General features: G+C 43.9%; 1 protein-coding gene and 1 pseudogene across 1 annotated transcript in view; one reads left to right on the top strand and one right to left on the bottom strand.

Annotated features, from left to right (window-relative positions):
* Positions 1–24551, bottom strand: part of LOC125429127 — a 158240-nt pseudogene that overhangs the window by 12080 nt on the left and 121609 nt on the right.
* PLXNA1 (plexin A1) overlaps positions 1–24551 on the top strand; it is a 515790-nt gene that overhangs the window by 447979 nt on the left and 43260 nt on the right.

Genomic DNA, 24551 nt, shown 5'->3' with positions numbered 1-24551 from the left:
TAACACCCCACCTGATAGATGGAGTTAACATCGACTCCACTAGGATCTTGTTGGATCCATTGCAGTACACAATATCCTCCTCCAAGAGTTCTCTTTCCTACTTTTTCTCATAACCAGAAGCTGCTAGGCTGCCCCAACCAGGCAGTTAAGTCTTTGCCCAGACAACCCTGCAGAACTGCTTAGCAAGGCTTTCACTAACTGCTGTCCCCCAGCTCTCATTGCTTTTCAGCAGGTCAGTAAAATCCATGTGATCACGTTACTATTAGAGTTACATCTTTTACGGCTTTAATAAAAGATTGCAGATAATATGTTTGAAAGGTACTTTACAAAGTTTGTACCAATTACAGCAGATGGGTTTTTAATCACTAAGAACATAAGAACATAAGAACAAGCCAGCTGGATCAGACCAAAGTCCATCTAGTCCAGCTCTCTGCTACTCGCAGTGGCCCACCAGGTGCCTTTGGGAGCTCACTCTTAAAATCCATGAAGCCCACTAAAGAGTTTCTCTTATGACAGCAAATATTCCCTGGGACTACAAAGAAGGTCACTAGAGCCCACTCCCATTGAAATTGCCCAGCAGAATCCAACAGGGGATGATGTGTGAAGGTAAGAGCTATTCTTTCTGCTTTAGCATAGTTCCATAGTTCAAGAGCAACCTGTGGTAGTGACTGGATACCAAGCAGGGCATGGGAGAGGTCAAAAGGATTTGCTTTTGTTCTTTGCTTGTGGGGGGTTTTTTTTGTATTATTACTTATTATTTACCTGTTCAGTTTGGTAACAATATAGCTATGTCAACAGCAGCCAATGTGCTAAAGTGGTTAAAGAGTTTGAGTAGGACTATGGAGACTTGGATTCTAATCTACTAACTGTGCAATTGCATGAACAGTTACTTCAGACTCATCCCAATGTTAATTAGATCAATCTAAAGCCGCATAAAGTTGCATTGGAGGTAGCTCTGAATCAGTTGCTTTCCCTTAGATTAGCCTACATCGCAGAGTTGTTGAAGAATGGGTGGGGGATAACCAGATACACAGCCATGATATTTGTTGGAGGCAGTAGAGAAACAGTATCATGGTTAGAACATTGAACTGGAACTGTGGTGACATGAAATCAAACCTTGAGTAAATAAAAAGCCACACTTGATAGTTGACAAGTATTCTGGGACAGCCTCCTGCTGTAAGCCGGTACATAATTATTTGAAAAACTACACTGAATTAACTTCCAGTCTTTCAGCAATAAAAACAGTGTGTACTCATCAGTGGCGTACAGGGCCTAAACAGCGCCTGGGGGCATGACCGCCTCCCTGCCCCCCCCCCCCCCCGCGGCTCCCTACACCCCATTTACAGGAGCCAGCAGGGAGGCTGGGAGAGGACTGGGCTGGGGGGGGGAGGCAGAGTCCAGCCTGCAGGGAGCCTGGGAAAGTGTGGTGCAACGGCAGGTAGCCCAGGTGGGCTCTACTGCCACAGAGCCCTGCCTTCCCCCACGTCCCTACAGGTCAATTCCGGCTCTCCCCAGGGCCTGGGGAGGGCAGAAGCTGGCGTGCAGGGAGCCCAGGAGGGGCGCCGCGGTGGAAGGCTCAGACACACACCATTTCATCATGGGGGGGGGGGGCGCCTGGCACAAAACAGCATGCACCTGGGGATACTCCATGTCCCTATAACCAGTACAATCTCAATTAGTACTCATGTTACTGCTTTTACATATCATAAACTCAGCCATACAAGCCTCCATATTGGATGGCTTTTATCCCTTGGAAAACGAAGTATTGTGCCTAAAAGGTTTTGCTGGGCCATATCTGAGCAAGTCTTTGGAGAAGAGACACACAGATAAATAATCAGGATGCTCTTTATGTGACATCTGCTGTATCCAGGGCTAAGGAAAAAGATTGTGGATGAGAAGAAGAATGAGAGACTTCGACTCCAGCTGACAATGCCTGTGCCAGATTCTGAGCACACTCCTCTTGTGTTTCCTTCAACCACTTCATAAGGATCAATTTAAGCATCATTTCTAAAACCAGGTGGGCTGGCTGTGATGAATAAGTAAAATCATTAGTGTGCTGAAAATGGGGCATGTTACAAAATTTAATGTTATTTACCAATCGAGTCTCAAACTATGAGGAGCGTAAGATTATGTATTCCTGGGTATTTTGAAATGATCATTCATAACCCAGTTAGGGGTTCCTTCTGGACTTTATTGTACCAGTGGGTAATATCTAGGCATACCATCTATTATTAGGCAATTCAAAAGAAATAATTACAGGATAGCCATATCTAAAAGTCCTCTGACCCTTACCTCATCCTTGTACTTGGTGATGTAAGAGTAGATCTCGTGCAGTGCACTCATGCTGTTGAACTGGCTCAGGTGTAACCGTGACTGTTCTGCTAGGTAGGCGCTCATGTCTTGATCGCTGATTGCCGGCATTTTAGCAATATCTGCATAATATCTGCAGCAGGGAGCAGGAGAGACAGATCATGTTGTTGAAAATAAAGAAAACATGTGACAGAGGGTAGGAGAATCTTCTTCTGAAGACAATCTTCAAGAATTGCAGAATTACTTGGTGACACTGATGCTATTGGGTACCATGTGAGGGAAGATCAGATCCAACTCCTCTCCTCACATCATTCTTCCTTTGGGTTTTATACCCAACAACTGCAGTCAGAACTTTCTGTTTACCCATCAGAGAAATATTACTATTATTTCATCCACCAGAATTGAATGAAGTAGATTAATTAAGAAATCTGTTAAGCTAATGGTGGGTACATGGCAGGATTACGCCCATGTGAACTGGGTATATAGACAAACCAGAGGAACTGCTAGATTCTGTAGGTATCAAATCAAGGAACACTCAGAATCAGCAGAAGACCTGGGGTGCAAGGCTTTGATTCTAGAAGAGCCGATGCCTGCAAAGACTGATGTGGTTGAAAATTTGATACAGATCAGTCCACAGGCTGGAATAAAGCCAGGGATAGAAATATTTAAATAAGTTATAAGTAAGTATAACCACACAGTGCTGATGGGGGCCTAATTTTCTACATATTCATCTACATGAATGTTTTAGTCCATGTTGTGGAAAAATGTACATGGATCATGCCAAAAATGATTTCCTACATTGCAGTTGGAACAAAAGTGGGTATCTGCTGCAGGAGGTTCCACGGTGCTGTTCTGAGTCTCTGCTGGAATTGAGCAGAACAGCACACTTGTGCAGTAGACATCTTAGGTCCAAACTGTACATTACAATTTACGCATGGTACCAATGGGGACTTGCAGCCGTTCAGCAGCTGTGGCTGGCGCTGTGGCAACACAACTACCAAGTGCCACAAAGCTTGATTCAGATGAGGGCTGTGGTGTAGGGAAAGAGCTCCTGCCCTCCCCCACTCCATTGTCCCAACTAAAAACTCGCCTGGAAGCATTTTTATCCCTTTCATATGGGCATTCTTGATGGTGAGTTTTGTTAGATTCATTTACAATGGTACATGAAAACCAGTTGAACCCAGCAACAGAAAGACAGTGCATTACCAACCAAATCATGACAAAACAGTAAAAGTAAGTTTTCAGATTCCTCAGAACTTCATCGGCTTGGATGTCAAGTACCAAAAACAAACATTGCATGGGAGAGAAAAAGATATTTCTGAGCAAAGCTGTATGAACCAAGGTCTGTATTTCTAGAGCAGAGACCAGAAAGTATTATATATTTATAGATGACATAGGCCTCTTCCGCACATGCAGAATAATGTACTTTCAATCCAGTTTCACAATTGTTGCAAGTAGATTTTGCTATTCCGCACAGCTGCAAAGTGCATTGAAAGTGGATTGAAAGTGCATTATTCTGCATGTGCGGAAGGGGTCATAGTGATGCACGCAGCACAGATTTCACCAGAGGCTTCTGGGACGAAGACAAAACAACAACAACATTGCAACCCACCCAGCTCTATCTGGAACCTAGAGGTCCCTTTGAGGTTTAAGGGTGGCAGATACCACATTCTTAAATCCAAGATAACAATGGCAGTAACAAAATGGAGCTTTTAATAGTGAAAAAATTCGTATTTCAGAATTTTACATTTTTAAAGATTTATTTTTGGGAGACCCTGATGGCAAAGTTAGAGATCGCAACAGAAATACTAGCTATGAATGCCATCATAAAAGCAACAGGAGATAAACTACCCAAGATAACATCATTAAACATTACAATCATAGACAGTGCTGACAAGTTGTAATACATAAACATAGCATGGCAAAGGGGATCCAGTGTGAAGTTCATGCCTTTAATGCAAAAAGTGATAGGTTTAATCTTTGGCACCTCCAGTTAGAGGATCTTAGGTAGCAGTGGTTCTCTACCTGAGGCTCTGGAGAGCTGCTGCCAGCCAGATTTGGCAATGATGAGCTAGAGGAACCAAAGAGCTGATGGTATCAGGCAGATTCACATGTACAGAAGTTATGAATGCTGGTTGTTCAGGCTAGCAATACAAAAGACAGCTTAGAGACTAAAAGGGAACAAGCAACAGCCCAGACCAAACTGCTTATTCATTGATATACAGGCACAATGTTAGCTGAATTGCTGTGCATTAGTCACTCATTAGAAGGAGTGAGGCGAAGACTGTTCAGAGAAATAATTCTGAATGCAATCTCATTCCACTCTCACAATCAGAAAGAGGTGCTAACGTGATCTGAATCTGAATTAAAGCTTCGTAGCATAGCAATGATTGTGGTTCAGATGTCATCATTATCATCTCTCAGATTACACTGAAGTGGAACAGTGCTGAGTCAGAAGCACATGACAGCTTGGCTCCTGTGAAGGTGAGCATCAACCCGCTCCCATCTCCTGTGGGAGATGCTGAGGGAGATTCCAAGGGCTTATCCAGGATAATTCCTACCAGAGGCCAGATGCTCTTGAAGTGTGGCAGAGGAAGGTGCCTATAGATGGCAGTGACAAGAATTCCATCTCAAACGAGGAACACGTCAGAGAATGGCTGACTACAGAGGGAATTGAGCCTTCCCTGCTGCTGGTCAAGCACTTAGACTGAAAGGCTTTATGTGGATGCTTCATTTTTGCCAGTCTTGCACTGAAATCTTCTTTCATCCATTTCATGACGACGGGGTGGAAGGTCAAGGCACCACACTCCTCAGTTCTCCCAGAAACATACGAATGGATTACCTCCAAATCCTGACAATCCGTACATTCTGTGGCCATCAATATGTCTTGCAATATTAAAATTCTGCTAATTCTCTTTTTGCAAAGCATCCGGCACGCAAGTGGAAGACAACTCTCTGAACAAACCTATTTAACAGCATCCCTCTCTTTTCTTAGACTCGGGACTCAAGAAAACCTCTCATAATTTGGCCTGCAAACAGCACAGTGGGAAGGATAAGAAGTTTGTTCCATTTTTTTTACTTTATACTTTTCTCTTAAAATTCTTTCTTTTGCTGTAGAAAAACTTTCTGATTTTGCCTGGTACATTAACAAATACATCAGCAACAAATAGATCTTCACAGGGGTTGTGTTAGCTCCAGTCTGGGGCCATTCTTTCCGCTGTGTAAACAAATTCCAGCAATAATGATTTAAACAAAAAGCGTTCAGGATAACAAGACGAGCACACTTACAGCAAAGATTTTACCCAGACACTGCAAATCACAACTGCATGGTTTTCATTATAAATAGCTGCCACCTTGACTCCATTTTCCAAAGTGGATTCTGCGTATTAGTGCCTAGCTACATGACTCACTGTTTCTAGGTTATCTTGACGGCTGGGACCTTTTAGGAAAACGTGTTAGATTCTCAGGCACAGTGGGGCCAATTTGGATCAGGACCCCAGTATTATTTATTATTTAGATTCACTATCTGCCCTTTACTACAGTCTCTGGGCGGGTTACAATAAAAGCCATAATAATATCCCATACAATAAAAACCAATCTTAACACAACAGAACAATGTGAACTCTAAAACTCCCACTCCAACCACGTCAAAATTGAAAGGAGTGTACAGGACATCTTGAGGTCTCCCTATCTCGGGGGGGGGGGGGGGGGGGAGAAGAGAATTAGCCAAACACCCGGGTGAAGAGGTCAGTCTTCAGCAGGCACTGAAACTCCAGGATAGTAGGCACCTGGCAAGACTCTGGTGAGAGAGCATTCCACAGTGTAGGGCTTTCCCCACCTCCCTCACCTTCAAAGGCAGTGGGACAGCCAGATGCCTCTCTCCTCGATTTCAGATTCAGGCAGGAATATATGGGTGAACGTGCTCTCTCAAGTACCCAGGACCGAAGCCATTTAGGGCTTTATAGATTAATACCAGCTTTCTGAATTGGGCCTAGTAGCACATTGGAAGCCAGTGCAAACTCCTCCAAATCGCGGTGATGTGCTTTCGGTATGGGGAACCAGACAAACCACTGCACCAGCTCAAGTTTCTGGACCATCCTAAAGGCAGCCCCACGTAAAGTGCATTACAAAAAATCCACTCTGCAGTTATACAGGGCTTAAGTATCACCCAGATAGGTCTTTCAATCTGAAACAGCACTAGGGAGTTGCCATTTGTCCCACTGGGGAAACCACATGGAGCCCACATGGAGTTTAACAATCCATGTAGATTTTCTCACAGCGGTAAATAGCAACTGACTGGGCCATTTCAGAATGAGAAAATGGCACCAAGGGAGGCCTTGGGGAAGGCCTCTCTCCCCACGTGCAAAAATCCCATCATGAATCTGAGAATCTAAACTTCAACTGGGGATTGCCATCTTCCAGGCAATAATGTACCATTTACTTTGGTCCTTAATTATGAGTGAAACTGAGAGCAATTGTTCCTGCTGTGGGGAAAAAAAGATCCATTGCAAGTGACTAATGAGATGTGTTCGTCATTCAATCCTTGGAAGGCTCTTGTTAGAAGCGTGTCTATCTTTACAGAGTTCTGCAGCCAATCTACAAAAGCCACGTTCCTTCTAACTGCATATTTCAAGCCAGCTTCCCCCACTGCTGAAACCACTCACCTTTCTACCCAGCTCTTGTAATTGGGGATGTCCTTGGCATATAGTAGCTTGTTGGAGGGAGAATCTTTCCCCAGTTTGTGCTCAGAGGTTGAGCAGGAGTCCATGAATGTCTGAGCCACCACTGATAGGCAAGCATCAGTAATACTGTTCTTGTGAATGTCAAACACAAACTGGGGATTCTTAATCACATTCACCCAAAAACGCAGAGGTAGACTGGAAAGGAAAAGAAAGGAGACAGTTAGGTTGGGAAAACAAATCGTTAGCAGCTACCAACAGAGCCAAGTCTGAACCCCAGAAAATAGGCCAGATATCCCTCTTTACATCCCTCCAAAGAAAGCAAATAGGCCAGATATCCCTCTTTACATCCCTCCAAAGAAAGCAATAATTAATGCTTGTGGTAACAACGTTTGGCAGCTCTTTTGACCCGACTTCTATCCAAAGGCAGAGTGAAATACCAGTGAGCAAATGGGCATTTCACAGTGGAAATTATCATAAAGCCATTTAGCAAAAGCACTCAAGTTAGCCTTGGGATGTACCAATACACATCAAGGATTTCTGTCATTTGCTCTTCTGTACAAGCACTGGTGAAAGTCAGCATTCCTTGTGTTTCTGACAACTGCCATCTATGCAAAGTATACTTCTGCATAAATCCCTCCATCAGCCCCTCCATTTACTCCTAAAGGAGTAGAAGACCCTATTGTTCTACGGCTGTGGGTTCTAGCTGGAACCACTGCTAGAAGATGAGCAGACTTCTTCCTAATCCCATTCCAGCCCACAACATGCCTCTTTCTTGAACAAAGTCTAGCCTGCACATGCAGAAGAGTGAGGAGGCAAAATACTGGGATGGAAGAGTACACGGCAAATGGGGAATCACATTTCTGAATGCTCTCTTATATTAAAATGCCCTGCATGTTGAACAGAGGGCAGGGCTACGACCTTTATCTCTGATGACTTCTCCATTTGCAAAGTTTTTTTTTTTTAATGGGAGGGGGATGGAGAAGTGTGTTCCCGAGTGGTATATCACCTCTGATGTCAGGGGTGGTGCAGTTTATTCTACCACCTAATTCCCAACTCTTCCCACTTCATCTCTCCACCTGGTCAAAGCCGACCTGATCCTCTTCTGATCCTTGTTCACAAACCAGGCAACGCAGATTTATGAGATTGCCGTTAACCACTCATGCTCTCTCCCTCCACCCTGATATGGTCAGCTGTGGCCTACTCAGCACCTTCCTTCTCCCCAGAAATCTGAGATCCTGAAAAGGGCTGGGAAAGCTCAGATTGTTTTGAACTCAGCTTGGAAACTGCCAGCTCTGATAAAGGTCTTACAACCCAGCCCCAGAATACAGATTCTTTGGACATCTGCTGTCCCAAATTTCTCACATTTCTTGGGCCTAATCCTTACTAAGAAAGATTCCTAAATACATTTTCTCTATTTTATTAAATGTTATTATTGCATTAGGTTTTATTAGGTTGAGGGAAATTGGGGGTTTTAACCGTTGTTTAGTTTTAACTACATGCTGTAAGCCATCTTGAGCCACATGGATAGGCAGGATACAAATTGTTTTATTTGGTTGTTTTTATTTATTTTTTACATTTACACCCTGCCTATATACAGGATTTCTAGGCAGCCACAGCACTGAAACATCCCCTTACATAAATACATCCATTAAAAACACAGCATACAAAAGTAAAAACAACAACAACAACAACCCTAAATGTTAATAAATAAAGCATATAAGCTAGAACCTTTCCCCCTTGCTTCTAGTTTTCTATGTAGAAAGAATTCTGGTGTGGAGTCCTGTTAATCTCTATCTGTAGTTTGAAGGGGTACAGCTCAGATAGTGTTACTTTCTCAATGAGCACTAATACAATTCACTAAATGTCACTGCCCCCCTCCCCCACACCTTCCGGTAATATGGGTAGAGGCCGTGCATACTTATTTTAATTTCAAAGAAACGATCTTATGAAATTAACTCCACATATTGAATTAGCACCCTGAAATAAGTGTGAGCATTAGTATGCAGTAGCCTTCCTTCCTGGACTCAGTGGAATTGGAATCCAGGCATCACTGGAATTCACCCCCTCAAGGTCTTTCCCCTCCCAGCAATGCTACTTCCTTTAATATACAAAGCAGAGTGATAAATTATTTCGAAGTGTCTCCATGCTCTCATATCTCCATTTAAAAATGTTTCTCTTTCTGCCCTGCTAATTACTGACAGTTACTGAACTATACAAAAGCAATTTGGCTGCCATTTAACAAATGCCAGAGACGGGAATGTATGTTCTCATCCCCAAGTAATAGCGAGAGGATCTGAGCAATGAAATCATCAAGGCGGCAGAAAGGAATAGCACAGAGGGGAGAGAAATGAAAGCCCTAACTACGACAGAGCATTTACCCCCTTGCCACTACCCACTGAGGCTGCACAAATCTCCTGTGTCTCCTTCCCGATGGATAGCATGACTGATCCTGTGGCTCTCTGTCTAGCGCTGTGCAAAAAAGCACACAGATGACACCGTGCTAAGCTTCACAGGTAGTAGCAAAATTGTGTTTGGATTCATACCCCGCCTTTCTCTCCTGTAAGTAGACTTAAGTTGGCTTACAAGCTCCTTTTATCTTTCTCTCCCCACAACAGACACCTTGGCGGATTCCGCACGGGTGAAAAACAGTGGTGTGAAAACAGTGAAAAATGGTTTCACACCGCTGTTTTACCCAACCATGCGGAATCCTTATATGAAATGAGTGGGGCTGAGAAAATTCTGAAGAACTGTGACTAGCCCAAGGTCACCCAGCAGGAATGCAGGAGTTGGGGAATCAAACCTCCAAATTAGAATCCATCTGCTCTTAACTACTACACCACACTGCCACAATGAGAAGAGGTACAAAGCTGAGGGTCCATGAAGAACTGCAGATGGGTAGGAACAATCCAAAATTCCATTCCTCAAGTCCTCCACCTCAGGATTTGCTCATGGGGTTAAGCAGGATAATCTCCCATCCCCCTTTCTTTCTCTTAACCACCATTCAGCTTTTCTCAACATTATTTGCTGGGTTTTCTGCCCTCAAAGGACCATTTGGGGTATTTTTCGTTTTTGGTTAATCGACAAAATGACACTTTTCTTATCTTAAGAACCCCTCAAGAGAGATATTGCCTGTGCATGGCCCTATTGCACACCTTTCATGAACAGGCATGAGGAAGGTCAATCTGAATGGCAGTCAGATAAGGTTGTTTTCTTTGGATACTCAGTTTGCATTGATGGGATGCCCGACATCCTTGGCTTCCTCAAAATGCCACCGAAGTATTAAGTCAGGGAAAAAACGTGTCTGAAGGATCACTTTTAGAACAGCTGACACCTATTTTATGGCAAATGCATTTATGAGGCAGTACCAGCCATGGAAATTAGTGAAACGTGACTATGTTTAGGAACTTCGGGTTCCCATACGATAAAGAAAATATTGGATTGGAATGTTAATTTAAATATAGATATGCTTCTTTGGAAACATGGTGCAATGCAGTGAGAAAGCCTGAAGGCATTTAGATGTTGGGACAAAGGTGACTGAAACATCTGCTTGAAAGCAACAATTCCCTGAAAAACACCCCATCATTTCATTTTCCCCACCTACCAATTACTCTTCCAGGTATGCCTGACATCGTGGTCATTGATCTGGTGCTTATCAGCTTGTTCATCTAGGAAGTCAAACATGTACTTGATGGCCAGGGGCAAGGCACTCCCTCGGTGGGCGGTGCTGAAGATAGTCTCAAACAGGTCATCCACAAACTTCTGCAAGGTCCCCTAGACATAAAGCAGGCAGAACATTTGCTAAGTGCATATACAGACAGAGCAGCAGCAGTGTGCGCAAGGAAGCGATAAGGATCTCACAAATGTTAAAGGCAGGAAGCTCATCCTCTAAAGGAAGGGACACAGACATCATAAATGCCACAGATACCTTTACTGGGCTTAGCAGAACAGTTCAGAATGTACTGGGAAGAGGTCTTCTATGGCCCCTTTTGCACATGCCAAATAATGCACTTTCAATCCACTTTCAATCCACTTTGCAGCTGAATTTTACTATGCGGAATAGCAAAATCCACTTGCAATCAATTGTGAAAGTGGATTGAAAGTGAACTATTCTGCATGTGCGGAAGGGGCCAACATGAACATGCCATAAGGCATATCCAATGATTCCTACTATGGGACCATGTATGCCACATCGCAGAAGACTTGTATACGCATTAACAGTAAGGAATTTGAGCTGTCCTTATCGGGATAACTGGCATTTTAGGAAATTCCTCCTGAGAACAGCCTTGAGGCGGACGATTGACTTTTGAAGCATTTTGTCAGTACAGCTTTCAATATTTGCCCTGTAGCAAAACAAAGCACTTTAACTTCGACAAACAATTCCAAATAAATACACATCAAAGGCAGGGACCTCTTAGCCATGGGCTGGTCAAAAGTCAGTATACCATGTCAGCCATTCAAAAATTGTCATCTCAAAACTCCCATATGAGGATAAAGAAGTGTCACTGATTTCAACACTGGGAAACTGGTCAGAGGATTATCCTGCTTTATCGTATCTTCTGGTTCAGAGAAAAAGAAAGACAGGGAGAGAGAGAGTTGGCTACAAGGCAACCCTTTCCAAGTGGAACCTGTGCTAGGTTTGCTGAAGGCTGTGAGTTCTTCCTAGGAAAGATAAACATGCAGTGCTATTATCCAACATCCCATATAGAATTATAACCACTGAAGGATGAAATGCATTAAATGAATCTAGAAATACATTCGAATGGCCAAGGTCTGTGTTCAGACTGCACTGAGTTAAACAGCAGCGACATCACAGCCAACCAGCAACAAGATAATTAATTGCTCCAGCAGATTACTACAATTTATGATTTGGTTTGGGCATAGTATCGAAGAGAGGTTCCGCTGTGCCCCTTTGCATGCCAGCTCCTGCAATTAATGTGGGATTTTTTTTTCCAGCTCTCGGAATTTGACAATATCATTTCTGTTTGCTTTTGCACAAATCTTATATTATTGACCATTTGATTTACATCAGACACTAGTGCAGCAATTACACAGCACGAGAAGTCCTAAGCCATTGGACTTTTAAAGCTCCCTTGCCTCTGCTTTTGCTGATGCAGAGTGCTGGTAAAATGAGAGCGTCTATCAAGCGTATGAACAATGAGCACAAGGGAAATCAGTGATTGCAGCAGCCGGAGGCTGGGATTCAGTTTTGCTTCGTCAACAGCTAGGATGCAAAACTAGTCTTTGCAGCTGTTTTCTTGGCCAGATGTAAACAGTGCTTTTGCTTAGGTAGGTGAAGAGATGAAAGGAGCAAAGCCAGGACACTCAGCATATCCTGAGTGCCAGAAGGACCTGAGGGCATCCTACAACTGGGTTCAGGTCACGCTCTCAGCACCCCAAGGAGTTTCTTGATGCTGTACATCAGGGGGTGAGGGTGGAGAGAGAGAGAATGATAATGAACGGTCTGATTATGATCACCAGTCATCTAGGAAAAGATTTCAGTTTGAGTTTTTTGCAGATTCCTGCCTGGTTACTTGAAAGGTTCAGAACAAAGCTAGAAATTTAAAGCCAGCTAGGGGTTTGCTTTTATTATCATCATCTAAAGCAGTGGTTCTCAACCTTCCTAATGCTGTGACCCTTCAATACAGTTCCTCATGTTGTGGTGACCCCCAACCCTAACATTTACCCATTTTACAGATGGAGAACACTGATGCAGAGAGTCTTAGGCGACCCCTGTGAAAGGGTCGTTCGACCCCCAAAGGGGTCCCGACCCCCCCGGTTGAGAACCACTGATCTAAAGCATGACACAGAGTTGGGGTTGCTCCACAGAATTGTAAGCTGGACCATTATGAAGACAGTAGCTGGCCATTCTGCTGAATCACCCGTGGCCCAAGTCACAGTAAATTCCCTCCCTGCCTGCTTTGCTTGATTATTGTTTGAGTGCAGAAATTGCAGGAGGATTCCTGGGACAGGAGAAAGTAAATGGAGGTTGATATTCTTCCTGAGACTCCAGCAGTGGTGTTTCCTCAGAGTTGCTGCTGGAACAGGGGCAGAGTGCTTGCTTTTTTCCCGCCTCTCAGACATGTTGGGGGAAGGGCCCTGGATAGAGTTGTGAGGCCTGTCTCTGGAGACAGAAGACCTAGTAGCTACAACCACACAACCTGCATATAAATAATTCTTCTTTGTTGTTTTATTAAATCCCCTGCTTCCGTGATCTCTGTACTCTTCACCTAGAATATAAAACTTTCCTCTCAGCAGCAACCTAAAGCGTTTACACTTGCTATCCAAATAACATCGTGTAACTGACAGGAAAGCTTGTATCACAGAAACAAGAAGGTTCTGCAGTGTGGGGTCCTTTGTCATCAAAGAAGGGGCCTGTCACATTGACCAGAGATACTTGTTTGCATATGTCCATGTGAGTGCAGAGCAACCGTGTATTGAAGAGGGATTGTGGGAAGAAGAATTGATCTTGTCCGCATTAGTTACAGATGAAGTTCCTAATCTGTTTTCCCTCACAGAGTCCCTGCACCTTTAACAGCTGCACAAGAAACCAGAAAAACTTTAGGTGAAGAAGCTTCCCTAGCATGGAGACAGGCAAACCTTCACCTGAGGCATTCTGCTTCATGCTGGGGGTTGGGGAAGGGAGAGTGGAAATGCCAACATCTAGCTCAGTAAAATCAAGGAGAGCTTCACCTTAGTTTTACACAAACTACCAATGATCAGAATCTGTCCCCAGCTCCACCCCGCACAGAATTTTCCAGACATTGATGAACTTTCTCTAAGTATGGGTCTGGGTACTGCTTTTAACACAGGGAACATGGGAGTTTTTCTATTTACCATAACTATAACAATTTGGAACGTTTTAATAGGGACAACCCACAAGAGAAACTGTTTGTGTTGCTTAAAAATAACTTCAATTTGATATCACTGAAATCCCAACATTTAATTATTTTATGCATACAGAGAGAGTGGGCGGGGGTGGGGGGGGAGAAAGACAGAAAATCATTTTCTTCAAGGCAGAAAATACCATGAGTGGCTGATGTTGACGGCAGAATCGCAGGGATCAGTTTCTGTACTGCAGCACAGATTGTGATGGGTTCTGCAACCTATTATAACTATTGGGTAGGTATTAATCCAAAGGAGGGTCAAAACGTGTTCATAACAAATAATATATTATCCTTGTATATTCTTTGAAGATTTACAATAGAAACAGTGATCAGGCAGGAATCTCTACTTCTGCCCCAAGCCTGAAACACACCTAGGAAGTCTGTCCTTCTGTCTGATTTACCTTGGTGGCTAGCAGTCGGGTCAAGTAGATTTCTGAGACCATCTTGCTGCCTCGATCACCTTCTCGTTGATCCATGTGATCATGATTTTTCACCAGATGCCACAACTTGGTGCCGCTCTCCAGGTCAGGGGTGATCATGGGAGTCCGGGAACGGAGACTATCTGGGCTGCTGGCTGTCCGGAGCATACTCTCTGTGAGGAAACCACATGCGATGGGAACCACCTCTCCCTCCTTTGCCTGACTTTGACCATAACCAGTCCTCCCTCTACTTCAGTTGGCCTGGAACAATGCCTGCCATATCTTGGCTGAGTATATGTCACATGTTGGACTGCACTCTAGAATCTGCCAATCAGAGTTAATAAACTGAATGGTTTTCTGGTTCTGGTGGGTTTTCTGGGCTGTGTGGCCGTGGTCTGGTGGATCTTGTTCCTAACATTTTGCCTGCATCTGTGGCTGGCATCTTCAGAGGTGTATCACAGAGGGAAGTCTGAAGATGCCAGCCACAGATGCAGGAAAAAGTTAGGAACAAGATCCTGTTCTTCCACAACCTAAACTCCTGGAAAACCCACCAGAGCCAGTTCAATCCGGCCGTGAAAGCCTTCGACAATACATTGAATGGTTTTCATTGGCCCTTTGGCTGCCGGTAGATGGAAGGTGAGCTGAACTGCTTATAACTAAGCCTTGCCAAATTGCCCATGTCATTGTTATAGTTCACTCAAACTAAATTAGTTATGCATTCTCTCATTACAAACAACACCTGCTAGTTTTAAGTTTGGGGATTAATAAGACCACAGGGCAGTATGGGCAATGCCATGGTCTTCACTGTGTCCTCCTACACGGCATCAGCCTGGTATGCCTGTCGTTTCTGCAACTTTCAGTGACATGCACAAACCCTCCTCTGCTTGTTTTTACTGACTGTGCTTCTCTTCTAAAAGGACACGGGAAGAGATTGCCTTCATCAAACACAGTCTGTATTTAAATCCCTTTTAAAGCCAGGCATCCCTACTAACTGTGAAACGTGCCATTTCCCCCACCCCAAGCCACGTTGGAAGGAAAGTCAAGGATACAAGAGAACATTTTCTCTAATTTGAATTAGTTCAGACCACAGGTCTCAAAATACTCTAAAATGCTTCCTAACCCTATATCTATTTTGCAATATGGTAGCTTTTAAATAATTCATCGTTCCTCTTAAGGGGCTTGTGGCTGATTTGCTATAATATATATATAGTGTGCTTTATTTCAATCAACTTTGCACTGGCAAGATTACCTTATTTGCCAATGACTCAAATGAGGAGAACTTAATGCAAAAGTACACATTTTGTAAGGGTAATTAATCAGAACAAAGCTAGCTATCATGTAGCTGCATGAGACTTTTAACCAGCAACATAATACCTAAAACGGAAGCCAAGAAACCTTAGCTCGGCTGATACAGGGAACACCAGAAGGGGCATAAATGAAAAAGTCAAGTATTTCTCTTGTCTTCCTTCATCTGATCCCTCTACTCCACACTCTCCCTGAATTCCAGACAGAAAGCAGGCAATGTGAGGTGTTCTTCCTTACTCACCATATCTACTAAGTGACTTTGTAAAGGTGGAGGAGTTGGAAATATTGTAGGCCGAATTCTGCTTGGGCACCAATGCTACACAGGAGCCATCTGTCACCTACAGGGAACATCATCAAGAACAAAACTGAAATCACTTTTGAGATCTGCAACCCCTGGCCGTCATCCCAACCACACTTTTGAAAGTAAGGTGAGATGAAATCACATATTGCATAGTCAATGTCTCTAGGATCCCTGCAACAGAATTACAATGCTGGAGAGCATGTATTATCACCTGTGAACGATTTGACCTCATTAGACTTCTCCAGGTAAAACCAATTTATTCCAAAGGCCTGTTTGCAGCTTTCTGCAGACTCATGCATTACTCCTTCAGTGCCTCGTACTCCCCATCCCATTTTCTTAAGACATTTCTTCCAGAACTCACATACAGTGCAGTGCTCTCTCAAAAGTTGAAGAATACTGTACTACTTCTTTGTATGGGAAGGTACATGGGGCTAACTGCCATGTGCTCAGAGCAGAGGAGGAGGGGCCCTGGCAGACAGACCTCTTTTTTTCTCAGAGAGGATACCCAAATTCAAGAAATCTGATGAATGTCTCAAGTTCTGATCCATTGGGAAAGAGCCATTCCTATTCCCCAGGCCTGTTCAATACAGTTACACCTAATGGGGAAGTGAGCATTGGCTCTCCCTCGGAGGCAAGCCTGACAGTGAACTCTTTCCCTCTTCTTTTTCATCTGCTTCGTTTTCTTAAACTGTTTATTTCTGTCCACAATATCTGCCAGACTTGCTCCTTCACACTCCTGTGACAGAGGCTGGATTCAGAAAAAAAAATGATGTGGACGATGATATGGGAAATTCTGTGAGAACCCACCACGATTATGGCATTCTTTGTACTCGTTTTCCATTGAGCAAAAAGCAAAACTTGAACATTCAAATGATCAAGAATTTCTTTAAAGTTTTTTTAAAAGAACAACTTTTTTTAATTTTTGCTTTATTTTTAAAGCCCTCTTACTTTTGCTGTTTTTTGAGCCGCTTTGTACAAAGAATCCCCACCAAATTTATTTGGATGCATATATAAAACCATGCCCTTTTATTATGGAGCAATGATTGTAGTGTTATTGTAATTCAGTGCAAGTAACAGTGCTTAAAACGACAACTATCTTCCACTGAAAATGTGGGGGGAAACCACTAGTGTTTTGTTCGTGGCTCTAAAGTATCTTTACAGTGTGGTGAGATAATTAACTTGCAGAATCTTGAACCTGTGCCAAAGGGGCACAAATGGCCCCTGTTCTCAGATTTGGCAAAACGGGCTGGATAGATACATTTCCTTAGCTTTAAAGAACAAGAAACCCATCCAACTGCTTGCACTGCCCACTCTCAATATGGAAGGGCACATCATATCTTGGGAAAACATTCACCTATAAATATTAAACTAGATCACTAAGATAAAGTTTTCTCTTTGGAGTCCCCATGTATCCCACATCCAGTCCAACCTGTCTACCAGATCTATGAAACAGGAAAAGGGAGTTTTGAAGGAGTCTTGGCTACGGAAAGTGTTGTTTTCCCCAGATTTTGTAGCCTTCACTAGCTGACTCACATTTACATGCTTCTTCTCTTGAGAATAAGTAGCTTTATTTCCATTTAATTCAGTGGTTCTCAACCTGGGGGTCGGGACCCCTTTGGGAGTCGAACGACCCTTTCACAGGGGTCGCCTAAGACTCTCTGCATCAGTGTTCTCCATCTGTAAAATGGATAAATGTTAGGGTTGGGGGTCACCACAACATGAGGAACTGTATCAAAGGGTCACGGCATTAGGAAGGTTGAGAACCACTGATTTAATCAAAATGCAAGATTTTCAGGATTAATAACTCCATAGTTATCAGATTTGCAACATCACAAACATACAACATATCCCTCACCCTAAATCTAACCTACTCCACCCTCAACTCTGAAGCAACAAAAACAAATAAATCATCATGACTGCCTGTAAATCTCAACTTTCACAGTGTATATAGAAAGCATCCAAGCTAAGTAAACCTTACACTCAAATGCCAACTTTCTTCTGCCACATCTCTATGGATAAACCCAGTGGGCAACCACACCTGGTAATGGGCAAGGGTGTTGAGCCTTTTCCAGTCATTGTCGATCTTGGTGGTTACATCTTCATCCTGTAGTATTATCCGAGCCATCCTGCCCTGCCGCCACTCTGCACCGATGGAAGAGAAGGGCATGGGGTCACTGGGGATCGTGCTCACTTTGGACAGATCACAGAATGAAAGGCATGGAGAAGCACGTGAATGTGGCGTGGCACAAACAATTTTTTAAAGCCACACCCCACTTTAAACCCTCAGATGTCTTGTGGCTAACAGTGATTATGCTGAGAAGATTGACCATAGGCTTGGATATAATATAACTGATGCATCATTTCTGTGCTCCACTTGGGATCTTATCATTCTTGGATACGACAGTTCTGCTTCTCAGCTCAGTCTGGTGAATCCCAAAGCAACAGAAAACATCCCCACCCCACTGAATCTTGTTCCCTCCTATATTGTACTGTGAAGCATTAAATGCTGAGCTAGATTAATCAAAGACACATGAAGAATGTTCTCCCTCTAAGGGAGACTGAAGAATGATCTTGTTTGCAATCTAGGATATACGGGTGAATCTGTTTGGGTATAAAGAATCCTGCTTTAGTGCTGCTGACGTAAACTCTGTCCTGTGAAACCTGATCCTCAGATGTGACTTAAGAGTACCATGATTCTACACAGAGCTGGCTGCTGAATTTATCATGCATTTAATATCTTGAACTGCCTTATTTATTCAGTTTTTTTCTTTCAAAAATAACATCCACTGTCCTACGTTATTAGTTAATGAGACAGGTGCCATAATCACCACAACCACAACTTTTAAAGATAAAATAAAAGAAGTTAAAATATATACAAAATGGTATATTTTCACTAATAAATTAGTTAAAAAAAATGATCATAAAAATGCTAAAATAAGTCATGATAGAAACTAACCATCAGCAACAGGGCAGGGGGACCCTTGTAGAAAAAGAAGAGTTTGGATTTATATCCCCCCTTTCTCTCCTGTAGGAGACTCAAAGGGGCTTGCAATCTCCTTGCCCTTTCCCCCTTACAACCAACACCCTGTGAGGTAGGTGGGGCTGAGAGAGCTCAGAAGAACTGTGACTAGCCCAAGGTCACCCAGCTGGCGTGTGCGGGAATGCACAGGCTAATCTGAATTCCCCAGATAAGCCTCCACAGCTCAAGCGGCAGAGCGGGGAATCAAACCCGTTTCCTCCAGATTAGAATGCACCTGCTCTTAACCACTGCACCACTGCTGCTCTCTCACTGATACAAACAAATCAACCAACAACGTGGGAAAACGAAATAGTTTTTATCTGGAACCTAAAACTATACCTAAACAGGTCTCATCTGGAAGTAGACTATTTCATAATTAGGGTCAGCACTGTAAAGGGCTTATTCATCCTTGTCACTCTACACCCCCACCTACCTGTTTCCGTAGCCTGGGAACACAGAGCAATGTTTTCAAAGAACTTAAATGCTAAATAGACTTTTAGGGGAACAAGCAGTTTTTTAAATACCCTACTCCTAACCCATTTAGAACTTTAACGGTAACAGCCAGTATTCTGAATGCTGTCCAGATGCAAATCCTGATGTGTTTCCAGTAGTTTGCACCGGTCAGCCAATCTTGATGCAGTGCTCTGAACCAGCTGAGTGTTCCAAACAAGCTTCAAAGGCAGCCTCCCACAGTTAACCCCAATGGTTCCATCAAACAGTATGCTAACAACATGATGGAAGTGTGCTGGATATTGCATCTCCTTCCCTCATGGGGCATGGCATATATCTCAGGGCCCCTGATATTTTGCTTGTGAGAGTGGACTCACATGAGCACATCTCCACCTGATGGTTACAACTATCGATAGATATAACTATCGACCATTATCAATAAATGGAATGGAAGGTCATTTGTAATATCAACTGAATTCAGCCTGCCTGTCCACTGACCAAACAGGAAGCAATTCTGCCTCTGCAGCTCACCCAGATCCATGTCTCCTGCTTTGGGTCTCTGCGAGTAGGGGACTCCCTTGTACACAGCATCCAGAAGCTTCTCTTTCACTTGTGTGATGGTATCGCAGTTCAGGACTTTGACTGGGATCTCAGGGGCATTTTCATTCTCAGGGTTCACACAGTTCAGAGTCTACACAAAAGAAGCAAGTAAATATATCTGTGAGAAGAAATGGGCCACACAAAACTATGATTAAATAGCAGGGAGGGGGGCACAGAAAGTGATGAAAGAGGGGAGCAAGCAGCATTCCAACAGTCTTCAAAATCAGCCTCATCTCCCTGACCAGTAGATGCACCATCTTTGGGAATACAAAGGTGCACAGTGGAACCTTCTCATTCCAACAGCATCCTGGTTGGCCACTGTGTGAAACAGGACACTGGAGTGTTCATTGGTCAGATCCAACAGGGCTCTTATGTTCTTATCTACTTTGCCTGAGATGACGCTCAAGCCAGGCAAATGGTTCCACCTTTCCAAAACAATAAATATACAAATTCCCTGGGTTAGATCAGATCGAGGGCCTGTCTAGCTCAGTCATGGCTCCAACAGTTGCTAGCCATACACTGTGGAAAATTCACAGGCAATGCACAATGTTATAACCATGCAGCATACTTTGCCCACAATGTCCATAAATGAAAGGCACATTGATGTAGTCACAGAGGGTTCATTTAATTCATAGTGGGTAATATTCATTATAACAAAGAAACATTAGTATGGTCCTGTGAAATAATTCCTAAAGAATGGGACATAGGTGGGGGTTTCCAACTGGATTATACAGAGAAGGCACACAATGGCTAAAGGGTGGACAGCATATATGTGTAACAGTGTATGTAGTGGTTAGAGTATCAGACTAGGATCTGGGAGACCCATTGTCCAGAGATGGTCCCAGACTTGCCTCTCGGGATGTCCCCACACCATCAAGAACCACTGACCCTTCACCCCACCCCACCGCTCTAAGCCCCATTCCACAGCTCTTGGGCCCAGAGAGGGAGCCCCTGTGCTGCCCAGAGCTGCCTCCTCATGCACCACGGCTTCCAGGCCCAGCCAAGAAGCCCCCAGTCTGCCCAGGTTGTCTCCTCATGTTCCATGGCTCCCCGGGACAGCTGGGAAGTCCCTTTTGCCATCCAGAGTCGCTTCCAAATATCCCTTGGGCCCCGGGAGCAGGGCCCTGCTGCCTTTCCCCAACCCTCCATCCCAAGGTTTTCAGGGGGCACTAATCAGGCAGAGCAGTCTGCAAAGCACTGGGGGAACCAAGCAACACAGGGTAGCCAGGTGGGAGAAGTGGCAACAAGCCTCATCATCTTCCATGGCAGGAAGGGTAGAGGTCTAAGTGGAGGTGGAGCCCAGGCAGGGGGGACAGCCTATGCAGCCCAGGGTCAAAGAAAGAAGGGCTCAGTCAAGGTCCAGAGGCCCTGGTTGGAGGGATGGGGGCCAAGGGGCAGGACCACCCCTATAAGAAGAAGGGGGAGGGCCCAATAGGAAGCTATTGGCTGGCAATTCATGCAGCACTGGGGAACTTGCCAGGCCACAAGGGAGAGACAGTCAGTGTGTCCTCTTCCCCCACTTCTGAGGCGTCCAAGGCTAGTGGGGTGCTGGAGACTACAGCTCCTGGAGAGAAGTCTCCACCAAAGGGGACACAACACCCATGTGCAAATCCCCACTTTGTCATGGAAGCCTGCCAGTGACTTTGACCCATTCACTCTTTCTAAGCCTAATCTACCCACAGTGATGTTGAGAAGTTAAAATGGAGAAGGAGAGAATGCAGTGAGCCACTTAGAGACCCAACTGGGGTGAAAAATGGGGCATAAATGAAGCAATTGGCTGCCCAGTTACTTCATTATGTTCTCCTTCCCAAGTAAGAGGAGGCTGGACGATCATCTTTCAGGGACGTTTTCAGTTATCTTGAATTGCTTAGGGGGTTGGACGAGATGGTCTGTAGGCCCCTTCCAACTTTTAATTCTAAGATTCTATGATAAATAAACAAATATTCATTTGAAAAGTTGGTTTCAAATTCAAAAGCCTCTCCCAAGAATACAGAGGGCATCACTGCTGTGAGTTGTTTGGTAAAACAGCATTTTAACCATTTTCAACTTCCATTCCTGACTTGCTACGTTATCCCTCTCCCTCCCTCCACCCAGCCCAGTCCAGGTGTGAGACACCAACCCTGTTAAACAGCTGCGTTTAGGGGATCCTGGCAAGAACCAGTCCTTGTTGAGGCTCCCACTTGCACTAACCAGCATTTTGTAGTCAATTTGTTGACGGATGAGTTTGTCTTCACTTAGGGAATAGCGGGCTTCTCCTGTGATAGCGTCAATGGGCCCCTTCTCCATCTGCTGTTTGATGGCACAGTAAAGCATAAACAGAGGTTCACCTGCACACTCCTAGAGTAGAGAGGGAAGCAAGCAATAAGAAAGAACATTAGGTGTAACATCAAACAGTCCATTTCGAGTGAACAACAGGATACCTAGAAGAAATGGGAAATGAGAGTAGGCTGTTCTGCTTCAGAATCAAACTTGAATCCAAGACTGTATTTAATAAACAGACTCTCTGGCTTACAACAATATCCATTTTGGAAAACATTTGCGGGGGTGGGGGGGATGGTTCCATTGCATACACAGAAGTGACCGCTCTTGTCACAAGATCAAGATTTGGCCTGTGATTACAGTCTTTATTGCCTTTGGAACTTGCCCAGTTTGCTTTGGTACAGATACTATTTAATATTTACCTCAAGTCCTCTGAAAAAACCCTCTTCCCTATATGCAATGTATGAGTCATAAACAAATTGTTTCAGCTATCTATGCCCCCCTCCCTTGAACTTGCGTCATCTATTATTAACACAATATATCTTAGCAGTGTAGCAAGAAAGCGCGAAGAATCACATGTGGAAATGATACATTCAAGGGGGTTACATGAAGATCCCTTGTCTTCTTTTCTACAGACTAAGCTTACCCAAGTGGCAGAAGAAGACACTTAAGGCATTGTGGTGTGGAGCCCACAGAGAATGACCTGACAGGAAAAGCACCCAACCGTCTACCTCCAGCTAACTGTCTTTCAGTAAGAATCTGGACGGAGTTAGAGGATTTTCCACAAATAACCAGTTCAATCCTTTGTTTTCAATCTTACCCACTGCTGGATCAAACTAATGTCACACATCCCAGGATATAGGAAAGATTGAAAGACCACCACTCAACCAAAGATTTCAGAAGTGGCTTTTACATTAAAAAAAACCCCAACTCATCCAACGAGAAAACAGCAACCAATTGATGTAAAAATACGTCAGTTTCTGAAGGACAATTCATCCCACTCAAACTCATGCAGAATCAACCCTAATCCTCAGTGAATTAAAAAGGCTTAACTAGATGGATTAAAATGAAAAATACTGTAGGAGCAACCATAAACCGATCTAGTCTGGTAAGTCTCGTGTAACTCAGTGCCGCTTGCTCTCAGAAAAAAATGGCTTTAGCATTGCAGCCTATGATATCTAATGGGCGAGTGCAGGGAGGGAGTGCCATAGGTGAGGTGTCACTGCAGAAAATACCATGTCTTTAGTAACTACCCATTTAGCTCTGGTGGGAGCTTCTAGAGAAGCACCTCTGGAAAAAAAATTATTGGAAGGGCACACCAGGGTCATTTAAGAACTCCAGTCTAAGACTGTTTAGGGCCTTTTAGGCCTGAAAAGGGTTAGAAGACAATTATACAGTGTCTGCTCAGCTCTTCATTTTGGACATCCATCAGAATGAAGTTCAAAGACAAGTTGGACACTTATCTGCATCCCCTGACACTTAGCCCAATAATTGCCCTCTATGAAGTTCTTCCTTGAAAAAACGAAACAGTTAAGTCAAGCTATTAGCTTCTACAGTACTCTACAGCAACAAGGTCCCCAAGTCAATCATTAGACATATGAGTCAAAAATTTCCCATTAGTTCCTTTGCATTAACTGCCTGGTTAATTTCTTTGAGTGTCCCCTAACATAGCCGTTATGCAAAAGCAAAAGGACACAGTTGGCTACTCAGCTCCCTGTACTAATAAGAGACAGCACAATCCAGCACTATTGTGCAACATGCTATTACACTTATGTTCAGAATTTCTAGAACAACAACAAAAAAGTGCTCAATCCCAAATATGGGGGTATACCAATATATGTACTGTGGAAGGCTTTCATGGATGGAATCAACCTGCTGTTGTGAGTTTTCCGGGCTGTGTGGCCATGGTCTGGTAGTTTTTGCTCTTTATATCTCATCCGCATCTATGGATGGCATATTCAGAAGCAATATTCAGAGGCATGTCACAGTATGGTGTGTTAGAAACACATCTTACTGTGACATGCCTCTGAAGACCCCAGCCATAGATGCGGGTGGCATGTAAGGAGCAAAAACTTGTGGACGAGGTCCAACTCCAGCTAGACCGAGGCAGCTTTGCGCTGCTGGTGCTGTTGGACCTCACCATAGCGTTCAATACAGTAGATCACGACCTTCTGGTCCGCCGCCTCGCCGAGATCGGAGTTCGTGGGACAGTCTTGGAATGGCTGTCCTCATTTCTCTATGACCAGGGATGGCAGGTAGCGTCGGGGGGAGAGGAGAAGAAGAAGAAGAAGAAGAAGAAGAAGAAGAAGAAGAAGAAGAAGA

This window comes from Sphaerodactylus townsendi, linkage group LG03 (assembly GCF_021028975.2).
Source record: "Sphaerodactylus townsendi isolate TG3544 linkage group LG03, MPM_Stown_v2.3, whole genome shotgun sequence".
NCBI lineage: Eukaryota > Metazoa > Chordata > Lepidosauria > Squamata > Sphaerodactylidae > Sphaerodactylus > Sphaerodactylus townsendi.
Note: the sequence above shows the minus strand (reverse complement) of the source record. Positions and strands in the feature narration are given on the sequence as shown.